This window comes from Dendrobates tinctorius, unplaced genomic scaffold, assembly GCF_039654945.1.
Source record: "Dendrobates tinctorius isolate UK_male_01 unplaced genomic scaffold, ASM3965494v1 ptg000254l, whole genome shotgun sequence".
Taxonomy (NCBI): domain Eukaryota; kingdom Metazoa; phylum Chordata; class Amphibia; order Anura; family Dendrobatidae; genus Dendrobates; species Dendrobates tinctorius.
In genome coordinates this window covers 9,445,620-9,457,860 of record NW_027361921.1, presented here as the reverse complement: position 1 = coordinate 9,457,860, position 12,241 = coordinate 9,445,620, and the positions used below count along the sequence as shown (strand labels likewise).

The window sequence follows — 12,241 nt, the reverse complement described above, 5'->3', positions numbered from 1 at the left end:
TATCCCATTTTTGGGCTATGGTTAGGGCTGAGACTAGGGTTAGGGGTGTGTTGGGGTTAGGGTTGGAGTTAGAATTGGGGTTTTCCACTGTTTGGGCACATCAGGTGCTCTCCAAATGCAACATGGTGTCTGATCTCAATTCTAGCCAATTCTGCATTGAAAAAGTCAAATGGTGCTCCTTCCCTTCCAAGCTCTGCCATGCACCCAAGCAGTGTTTTACCCCCACATATGGGGCATCTGCCTACTCAGGACAAATTGCAAAACTACTTTTGGGGTCCAATTTCTCCTGTTACCCTTGGGAAAATAAAAAAATTGGGGACTAAAAGATCATGTTTGTGGAAAAAATGATAATAAAATTCTGTGAAAACCTTGGGGGTTCAAAGTGCTCACCACACATCTAGATAAGTTCCTTGGGGGCTCTAGTTTCCAAAATGGTGTTATTTGTGGGGGAGTTTCCACTGTGATTGTCTCGGTCCGAGGAAAAGATCCGAAAAAAAATCTGATGGGAGTGACACCATAGAATAACATTGGGACGATTGCAATAAGATTCCCCCCCCCCGCTAGTGTGACTCCTGCCTTAGGAAGCAACACTGATTGACAATCAACTTCACATGCTGTTGTGCAAATGGAATAGACAACAGATGGAAATTATTGTCAATTATCAAGACACCCTCAATAAAGGAGCGGTTCTGCAGGTGGGGACCACAGACCACATTTCAGTACCAGTGCTTTCTGGCTCATGTTTTGGTTTTGAATGTTGGTTGTGCTTTCACTCTTGTGGTAGCATGAGACTGACTCTACAACCTACACAGGTGGGTCAGGTAGTGCAGCTCATCCAGGATGGCTCATCAATGCGAGCTGTGGCAAGAAGGTTTGTTGTGTCCGTCAGCGTAGTGTCCAGAGGCTGGAGGCGCTACCAGGAGACAGGTCAGTACACCAGGAGACGTGGAGGGGGCTGTAGGAGGGCAATAACCCGGCAGCAGGACCGCTACCTCTGTCTTTGTGCAAGGAGGAACAGGAGAAGCAGGCCACAAATGTGCATGTGTCTCCACAAACGGTTAGAAAGCGATTCCGTGTGGATGGTCTGAATGCCTGACGTCCACAGATGGGGGTTGTGAAACAACTGAAAATATGTCTTATATTCTAGGTTCTTCAAAGAAGCCACCTTTTGCTTTGATTACTGCTTTGCACACGAGTCCTTGGAATTCTCTTGATGAGCTTCAAGAGGTAGTCACAGGAAATGGTCTTCCAACAGTCTTGAAGGAGTTCCCAGAGATGCTTAGCACTTGTTGGCTCTTTTGCCTTCACTCTGCGGTCCAGCTCACCCCAAACCATCTCGATTGGGTTCCGGTCTGGTGACTGTGGAGGCTAGGTCATCTGGCGTAGAACCCCATCACTCTCCTTCTTGTTCAAATAGCCCTTACACAGCCTGGAGGTGTGTTTGGGGTTATTGTCCTGTTGAAAAATAAATGATGGTCCAACTAAACGCAAACGGATGGAATAGCATGCCGCTGCAAGATGCTGTGGTAGCCATGCTGGTTCAGTATGCCTTCAATTTTGAATAAATCCCCAACAGTGTCACCAGCAAAGCACCATCACACCACCTCCATGCTTCTCGGTGGGAACTAGTTCATCCGTTCACCTTTTCTGAGTCGCCCAAAGACACGGTGGTTGGAACCAAAAATCTCAAATTTGGACTCATCAGACCAAAGCACAGATTTCCACTGGTCTAATGTCCATTCCTTGTGTTCTTTAGCCCAAACAAGTCTCTTCTGCTTGTTGCCTGTCCTTAGCAGTGGTTTCCTAGCAGCTATTTTACCATGAAGGCCTGCTGCTCAAAGTCTCCTCTTAACAGTTGTTGTAGAGATGTCTGCTGCTAGAACTCTGTGTGGAATTCTAATAATAATAATAATTTTTATATAGCGCCAACATATTCCGCAGCACTTTACAATTAAGCGGGGACATGTACAGACAATAAACTCAATACAACTTAAGACAATTTAAACAGTGACATTAGGAGTGAGGTCCCTGCTCGCAAGCTTACAATCTACAAGGAAATGGGGGGACACAGTAGGTTAGAAGTGCTTGTTATTTCAGGTCTGGCAATTATAATATGGATTTTCATATAAAGCTGCATGATCCAGTCATCAGCCCGTGTGTTTAAGTGCATTAGTCAAGTATCAAGTGCAGTTATCGTGTGCATGGAGGGAGTGGAGACAGATGAATAGTAGGGTGCAGATTCAGAATAATATTTGGAAGGAGGGAACAGGGTAAAGTTAGTTTACTGAGTAGTTGATGTGGTAGGCTTGTTTGAAGAGATGGGTTTTCAAAGCGCACTTGAATAGGTCGGGGCTAGGTATCAGTCTGATCGTCTGGGGAAGTGCATTCCAGAGAGCTGGAGCAGCACTCAGGAGCCTGCATGGTTGGACCCTTCTGAGGCGATCCCTGAGGAGACCGGCACCGAGGGACACTTCGACCGCCCCGGTACATCTGCACCTTCCCAGCCTTCCCACACATTAGACCCATCTGTCTCATCCACCAGCGCAGGAGCATCGTGGCCGACAACATTACATGGAGCTACTGGTGAGGAGATCGCTTTCCCTTTACCCCACCCTTCTGCCCCTGCCACCTCTAGTACACCTGCGGGTACTGGGCGGCAGAGGGGTCAGGCAAAGACTTTTGCGCCAGAGTTCTTGCATCTGAATGCATCTTTCCAGAACTGTCTAAAAGTCTTGTCAGAGCAAATCTCCGCAGGCTTTCAGCAGATCAACTCCAGCATTCTGGAGGTGAAGACACTTCTGCAAACCATGCATTCAGAAGCAAGATCTTCGCCAAACCATACCTTTTTCAGGTCTGTTGTGGAGCGCATGGAAACGCTCTCTCCTAGCCAGCAGATGCATGTAATTCATTCGTGCCACGGTGCTCTCCAGCACGTTACCTCCCAACCTCCTCCTCCCACCCCAGTAGTTCCTGCACCCCCTCCAGCCACTTTCCCTCCTCCCCCTCCTGTTACATACCAGCCACCTCCCCAGTACCAGCAACCTCCCCATTACCAGACATCTCCCCACTTCCAGCAACCTGCCCCTTACCAAACTCCTTCCCCATACCACTTTCCATCGACATCATCTGCTCCTACAGTCCCTGCCCAACCTCTTCTGCCTTCCACATGTCCACCCATTCTCTAGCTTTTTCCACACCTTCACCTCTAACTGTTCCTTCCCCACCATGATCCCAGTCCTCTCTCCACACTCCCAGTGTCGAAGTGTCCCGCAGCCCCTCCAGCAGTATTTCCACCCCACACTACACAAATTTATAAAAATGTGTGTTTTTAAATAAATGACCAATTTTCTGGTTTAAAAGGTTTATTAAAAAAGTTTTTTAAATTTCAAAAAAGTATTCTAAAAAAAAAAAAAAAATTTTCAATAAAAGTTTAATTATTTTACACTGGTTGTCATTTCTTTCTGCTGTGAAATATGGTAAAAAAAGGTTAAATACAGGGTATTTAAAAGGTAAAAAGGTTTTCAAAACCAGGTATATAACTGTAGGTAAAAGGTAAATAAATTTTACCTTTTTGCCACAGTTGTGTTTCTGGTTGTGTTTGAAGCAAAGTATTTCACCTAAAAAGTTGTGTATCTTGTTGGTGATTTCCTAACAATGTACACAACTTTTGTTAAAAGGTGAAATACTTTGCATAAAACACAACCAGGTACACACCTGTGGCCTAAAGGTAAAAATAGTTAAACCAGGACAAGATAGCCAACTTTGGTTGGCAAAAGGTATATACTGTTGGTACAGAAGGTACACAAGTTTGGTTAGGGCACAAGTCTTTCATACTCTGTCATGCTGCCAGTCTATTCTGCCTTGAAGCGACAAAGTATTGTGCAAAATTGTCCCTCATTACTGAAACCGTCACAGAACTTCTAGTGGTAATGTTCTGGTAATCTTGCAAGGTGGTTTCTTCAGAGGTGTCCTCAATGGAAATGGGTTCCTTGCAGATAACAAAATTGTGGAGTACCACGCAAGCTTTGATCACCTCGTCAACAGTTTCTGTCTTGAGGTTGATCGCAGTCAATAGGACCCGCCATTTGGCTGTCAGAATACCAAAGGTACATTCAACCATTCTTCTTGCTCTTGTGAGGCGGTAATTAAAAATGCGTTTTGTTCTTGACAATCCTCTGCTGCCGTACGGTTTCAAAAGGTGTTCTGACAGCTGGAAGGCTTCATCCCCTACACAGACAAATGGCATAGGTGGACCAGATGTTTGCGGCAGCGGTCTAGGGGATGGGAACTGGAAGGTGTTTCCATACAGTTTACGCCCCATGGCAGACAGTTTGAAAACTTGAGTCATTGGAGCGGCCATAGGCCCCAATATCAACAGCAATAAATTTGTATTCCGCGTCAGCGATGGCCATGAGGACAATTGAAAAATATTTCTTCTAATTGAAATATCCCGATCCCGATCCTGCTGGCTTTACAATGCGGATATGTTTCCCGTCCACAGCGCCCAAGCAGTTCGGAAACTGACATATCTGTAGAAACTTTTCAGAAATTTCAATCCACCTCTCTGTTGTGGGCTCTGGTAAAAACTCTTCAGCTAAGGAGACCCACAGTGCACGGCATGTGTGCTTCACTATTCCAGATATGGTGGAAATCCCGAGTCTGTACTGGAAATGCAGTGACGAAAGGGATTCTCCAGTTGCAAGAAATCTGTGGGGAATTAAAAAACAATCAATTAGTTTAAAATAACAGCTTTACATACCAAAACTCAGCTATAACACTTGGAGATACAAACTACCACCAACAAGATTGCAGTGAAAGTGTGCTCTGATGCGAGCATATCCAATAAATGTGGCTTACCTTAAAGTCACCATCAGACGCTCTGCGGGAGAAACAGAGAAGCGGCAATAGGTGTCCGATTTTCTTATGAGGTGTGCAATGCGCTCCACCAAGTAATCAAAATTCTCCATTTTCATCCGAACATATCCAAAAAATTTCTCCGGGTTTCGTCTAAGGTCCATGCAGAGTGTAGAATAGACCCCACGCGTCATTCTCTTAGCTGTGATGGGGTGGATCCATAAACGTCGTCTACGATGCCTGATGCGCTGCTGTCTCGCTCTCTCCTTCTCCAGAACAATCACCCTCAAACGATTCGCCTGTGCTGTAAAATCCGCCAAATTCTTCAAAATATTTCCAATCACAACATCCATCTTTGCCAGTCACTTGCTCTTCTCTCCAACCTGCACTTTGTCCTCTACAACCTATCAAAGAAGGGCTGTAGGAACACGGTATATATAGTTTATCAGTAACCAATACCGTTCGGAAGGCCACAAGGGGCCTTTTTAAAAACCGCATCCGGCGTAATCTGTCGAAAAACGGATCGAAAACCGGATGAACCGGATGAGACGGATCCTGTTTTGGCTGTCATGCGCAAGACAGATCCGGCAGAAAACCGGATCCGTCACATCCGGTTTTACAAAACATTTGCCGGATCCGGCACGACGCCGGAACGCGCCTGACGGCGAAAACCTGATGTGTGAAAGTAGCTTTAGTCTGTCCATAACACTTTTTTTCTATCTTCCTCTGCCCAATGTCTGTGTGTTCTTTTGCCCATATTAATCTTTTCCTTTGATTAGCCTGTCTCACATGTAGCTGTTTCTTTGCCACTCTGCCCTGAAGGCCAGCATCCCAGAGTCGCCTCTTCACTATAGACCAGTGGTTCCCAAACTCCAGTCCTTGCGGACCCCTCATGTCATGTTGTCAGGATTTCCTTAGTATTTCACAGGTGATGGAGGTATCATGAAGGCATCAGGAATTCTCTCACATGCGTAACACTATGGAAATCGTGAAAATATGACCTTTTGGGGTCCGTGAGGACTGGAGTTTGGGAACCACTGCTGTAGACAGTGACACTGGCGTTTTGCGTGTACTAATTAATGAAGCTGCCAGTTGACCTGTGAGGCGTTGATTTCTCAAACTACAGACTCTCAATATACTTGTCTTGTTGCTCAATTGTGCAGCGGGTCTTCCCACTTCTCTTTATACTCTGGTTAGAGCCTGTTTGTGCTCTCCTCTAAAGGGAGTAGTACACACCGTTGTAGGAAATCTTCAGTTTCTTGGCAATTTCTCACATGGAATACCCTTCATTTCTAAGAAGAAGAATAGACTGTCGAGTTTCAAATGAAAGTTTGTTTTTTTTTCTTGCCATTTTGAGAGTTTAATGGAACCAACAAATGTAATGCTCCAGATTCTCTGCTAGCTCAAAGGAAGGTCAGGTTTATAGCTTCTCTAATCAGCCAAACTGTTTTCAGCTTTGCTAAAATACTTACACAAGAGCTTTCAAGGGTATTCTAACTGTCCATTAGCCTTCTTACACAGTTAGCAAACACAAAGTACCATAAGAACACTGGAGTGATGGTTGTTGGAAATGGGCCTCTCTACACCTATGAAGATATTGCATTACAAACCAGATGTTTGCAGCTAGAATTGTCATTTACCACATTAACAATGTATAGAGGGTATTCCTGAATCATTTAATGTTAGCTTCATTGGAAAAAATTGTGCTTTCCTTTCAAAAATAAGGAAATTTCTAAGTGACCCTAAATTTTGAAAGGTGTGAAGTGTGTGTGTGTATATAGATAGAGATATATGTATATAGATTGTGTGTATGTGTATATATATATATATATATATATATATATATGTGTGTGTATATATATATATATATATATATATATATGTATATATACTTTCACACATCAGGTTTTCGCCGTCAGACGCGTTCCGGCGTCGTGCCGGAGCGCCGGATCCGGCAAATGTTATGTAAAACCGGATGTGACGGATCCGGTTTTCTGCCGGATCCGTCTTGCGCATGACAGCCAAAACCGGATCCATCTCATCCGGTTCATCCGTTTTTCGATGAATTACACCTGATCCGGTTTTTAAAAACGCCCCTTGTGGCCTTCCGAATGGGATTGGCTACTGAAAAACTATATATACCGTGTTCCTACAACCCTTCTTTGACAGGTTGTGGAGGAGAAAGTGCAGGTTGGAGAGAAGAGCAAGTGACTGGCGAAGATGGATGTTATTGGAAATATTTTGAAGAATTTGGCGGATTTTACAGCACAGGCGAATCGTTTGAGGGTGATTGTTCTGGAGAAGGAGAGAGCGAGACAGCAGCGCATCAGGCATCGTAGACGACGTTTATGGATCCACCCCATCACAGCCAAGAGAATGACGCGTGGGGTCTATTCTACACTCTGCATGGACCTTAGACGAAACCCGGAGAAATTTTTTGGATATGTTCGGATGAAAATAAAGAATTTTGATTACTTGGTGGAGCGCATTGCACACCTCATAAGAAAATCGGACACCTATTGCCGTTTCTCTGTTTCACCCGCAGAGCGTCTGATGGTGACTTTAAGGTAAGCCACCTTTATTGTATATGCTCGCATCAGAGCACACTTTCACTGCAATCTTGTTGGTGGTAGTTTGTATCTCCAAGTGTTATAGCTGAGTTTTGGTATGTAATGCTGTTATTTTAAACTAATTTTTAATTCCCCACAGATTTCTTGCAACTGGAGAATCCCTTTCGTCACTGCATTTCCAGTACTGACTCGGGATTTCCACCATATCTGGAATAGTGAAGCACACATGCCGTGCACTGTGGGAGTCCTTAGTTGAAGAGTTTTTACCAGAGCCCACAACACAGAGGTGGATTGAAATTTCTGAAAAGTTTCTACAGATATGTCAGTTTCCGAACTGCTTGGGCGCTGTGGACGGGAAACATATCCGCATTGTAAAGCCAGCAGGATTGGGATCGGAATATTTCAATTACAAGAAATATTTTTCAATTGTCCTCATGGCCATCGCTGACGTGGAATACAAATTTATTGCTGTTGATATTGGGGCCTATGGCCGCTCCAATGACTCTCAAGTTTTCAAACTGTCTGCCATGGGGCGTAAACTGTATGGAAACACCTTCCAGTTCCCATCCCCTAGACCGCTGCCGCAAACATCTGATCCACCTATGCCATTTGTCTGTGTAGGGGATGAAGCCTTCCAGCTGTCAGAACACCTTTTGAAACCGTACGGTAGCAGAGGATTGTCAAGAACAAAACGCATTTTTAATTACCGCCTCACAAGAGCAAGAAGAATGGTTGAATGTGCCTTTGGTATTCTGACAGCCAAATAGTGGGTCCTATTGACTGGGGCGGTCGCAGTGTCCATCGGTGCCGGTCTCCTCAGGGATCGCCTCAGAAGGGTCCAACCGTGCTGGCTCCTGAGTGCTGCTCACCGTGCTGTGGAATAAAGAGAAAAAAAAAACAATTAAAATAGTGACATGTAAACATTTTTTTTTTTTTTACATTTTGTGTGTAATATTTACCTTATGGTGACCATTGTATGCCAGAGGAACGACAGGGCTCATGCGTACTTGTACTTGCTCCTGCGTCCTCCAGATCTACTCGGGGCCCGCATCTCTTTATTGAACTCCTTCTTGAAACGATCCCTCACAGACCGCCACCGCTTCACAATTCTCTCCCCTGAAACGAGAAAATACAAAGTGGTTAGTATACAACATCAGTGTTTCCCAAACTCCAGTCCTCGTGGTGCCCACGGGTCATGTTTTCATGATTTCCATAGTAAATACAAATCCTGAACACATGATCCGTGGGGACCACGAGGACTGGAGTTCGGGAAACACTGGTTTACATCAAGCAACCGGTACTGTATATACTTAAGCTCTTTAATCTGGGCTTGAGCATCGAGGTCCTCCCAGCGGTCCACAAGGAGCGAACAGATTTCCTCCCAGAGCCGTCGGGTAACTATCACATCAGCATGGCGGCGGTCACCCATATTCCATAGCGGCTTCCTTTCTCTGACCAGATCGATGAGGCGGTCCACGTCAATCCTCCCCTCCTCACCGTCAGAGTCGGGAGCACGCTGTGAAGGCTGTTAAAGAAAGAGAAAAATACCAAAATTATGCACCGCACTTTAATAAATGAAATAAAAAGTTTACAACAAAACAAAGCAAAAATATAATACTTACACGCTGGAGACCGCCGCGTTGCTGTCGCCGACGACCCTGGGAGGCACTGCGAGGACCTCTTGGCCGAGCCCCAGATTGGGAAGACTAGAGAAGAAAAGAAAAAAAATTGTGTTTGGATGTAGGCATATGTGTTTGCTGTGTGATGTCTGCGCTACATTGTTTTCTATGTGTTGTGTGTAGTGTGATGTTGTGTTTCTGCGTTTGATACAAAAAACGTACCAATTGTGAGCCCACTCCAGGTGTCTATCCACCTTTTCCTTCTTCTTCTGGGAGCTCCTCTTCAGCTTGTGATTCCTGTTTTGAAATAAAAGCCAATGATTAGACATATATTAGAGATGATGGATTTTGGAAATAAAAACTTACCGTCAAACGCTGACAATGTGAGGGAGGGCTCCCAGAAGAAGATGTGTCCTCCTGCTGGCCAGACTCCACTCCTGTGGGTGGTGATTCTGCTGCCGCTGCTGCTGCATCTCTCGGGCGGCTATTGAATAAAGAGAAACAAAGGGCCAATGATTATCTTGATATTCCATGGCCCTAGTTTTGAGGAATGGGGGTTTTTGATAATTACCGTCTGTAATCTGCTGGTGGACTCCCCTCCGGTTGTGCCGCATGGTCGCTTGGCTCCATTTGGGGTGGTGGTGCTGGTGGTGCAGTAGTCTCCTGCGGCTGGTTCCTGTCTTGGGTGGCATGTTGAGTGTGGCTGAGGGTCCCACTGTCATGGTTTTATATATGTGTGCTGTGGGCAGAGCTACTGAGCATGCTCCGGCCACCGGATCCGACTTTCGCTGGATCAGACACATTGCGGCGCTCATAGACTTTCATTGTGTGAAAAAGCCGGACTCAAAAAAAAAAGTTACAGTAGCCGTTTTTTCCAGACGCCGGATTGCGACACATTGCCGGATCCGGTGAAGACCGGACGAAACGCATGGCCATCCGGCGCTAATGCAAGTCATTGGGGGGGGAAACCGGATCCGGCATTGCATTTCGCCGGATCCGGTTTTTGTCAAAAGAGCCGGATCGCGCCTGACGATGAAAACCTGATGTGTGAAAGAGGCCTTAGAGGTTTTTTTTTTTTTTTTTTAATTTAAACACATTAATTTCATGAGGATTAGCATAGTTTTTTGAACAGGATTATGGTTACCATAATTTTATGCTATTAATTTAGTACTTTCAGTTGTTTTCTTATTTGGGGTTTTGTTACGGTTATGTTTTTAACCCCTTTCTGCCATCGGACGGAATATACGTCTTATGGCAACACCCTTGCTTTGATGTGGCCTCCGGCGGTGAGCCCACCGCAAAACCGGGACATGTCAGCTGTTTTGAACTAGTTAAATGCCATTGTCAAACTCTGACAGCAGCATTTAACATGCACGCGCAGGAAGTGCGTCATTCCCTTCTCCCATCTGCGCCGGTGTCATATGACCGCGGGTCGCTGATGAGTTGGCATGACAACCTGGGGTCAGGAGAAGACCCTTGTGTTTGTCATTGCTGGATTGCTATGAGCCCCGCCTGGTGGTAGAAGGTAAAAAAAAGATTTAAAAAATATAGAAGTTCAAAATCAACCCCTTTTGCCCCAGTCAAAATAAAACAATTACGGGCGATCAAAAGAACTTATCTGCACCAAAATGGTATCAATAAAAACGTCAGATTGACACGCAAAAAATAAACTGTCACTCGGCCCCAGATCCCGAAAAATGGAGACGCTACTGGTTTCGGAAAATGGCAACTTTTTTTTATACAAATTTTTTTTCACCACTTAGATAAAAAAGAACCTTTGTTTGGTGTCTATGAACCCGTAGTAACCTGGAGAATCATAATGGCAGGTCAGGTTTAGTATTTAATGAACCTAGTACTCTGAGCCCTGAAAGCTTGCTTGCAAATATAATTTCTCTGGTTAGCCAATAAAGGTATCACACCTTGAAAACTTTTCTCAATTTTTTGGGGGGACATAAGTATTTACATGAACCTAGTAAAAAAAAAAAAAAGCCAAACAAAAGTGTGAGATTGCGCTTTTTTTTTTTTTTTTTTCAATTTCACCTCACTTGGAATTTTTTTCCCGGTTTCTGTTACACGACATGGTAAAACCAATGGTGTCGTTTAAAAGTACAACTCGTCCCACAAAAAACAAGCTCACACGGCTTTTTGACCAAAAAAAAAAAGTTATGTCTCTGGGAAGCAGGGGAGCAAAAAATGAAAATGCCAAGCCAAAAATACCACTCAATACATAAAGATATAAATGCACACAGAAAAAGTGATTTTAAAAAGGAATAGAAATGAAGGGAGATGGGGACTAGTTTTACCCTTCACAATTCCCTTCCTGACAGCGAAGTTTGGGACCCTAAGTTGTAATAGTATGGTGCCCTCCGGTCCTCATTGAATTCCCCTATGTAGCCCTACCACTGCTCTAACTGACCAGGCATCCTTAATAGGTAATCAGATAACATATATAAATATGTACAATGCCCGTGCTGCCATGTCACAGTAGAGGCAACATGAGCTCCTCTGAAGCTGCACTGCCATTCTGTATTGTTTGCAGCAGTGCTCCCTTGCCAGGATTTGTACGCCACCACAAAACATGAGGGCAATCTGGCCTTGCCAACCTAGAGCCTCGAGCCCTGGGTGGTAGCCCATATTGCCCTCATTATAACTGCCTATGGACAGTGAGACATTATCGGGGCTGGCGTGACAGCATCCGCTGCTCACTGTTCACCCCTCCGTCTGGAACGTTACAGCAGTGTGCAGCACCATGCTGTTTCCGCCAGTCTCCTGATAACTGTTTCTCTGCAGAGAACGGGGTCTTGGCTTCCTTTTCTCAGACTGGCAGTTACTCACAACATGGAGCTTCACATTGCTGTGTGACGTAACTTCCCAAATGGAAGGGGAGAGCAGTGAGGAGCAGCTGCTGTCACCTTGAATTATAAGGCTGTGTGCCCATGTAAGCGTGTTTTTCGCGTTTTTTGCGCGGTTTTCCATGAAAAAAACGCTTAAACGCATACATTAAGCATCCCATTCTTATAATGCATTCTACAATTTTTGTGCACATGATGCGTTTTTTTACGCAAAAAAAACGCATCGCGGAAAAAAGCGCAGCATGTTCATTAATTTGGCGGAAAAAAAAAATTATTTCCAACTAAATTCTATGAGAATGTGGATACTCCGGAAAAAACGCGTAAAAAACGCACAAAAAAATGCATT

General features: G+C 44.6%; 1 protein-coding gene across 8 annotated transcripts in view; it reads left to right on the top strand.

Moving 5' to 3' along the window:
* TNRC18 (trinucleotide repeat containing 18) overlaps nucleotides 1-12,241 on the top strand; it is a 753,175-nt gene that overhangs the window by 62,511 nt on the left and 678,423 nt on the right. The gene's annotated exons all lie outside the window — the stretch shown is intronic.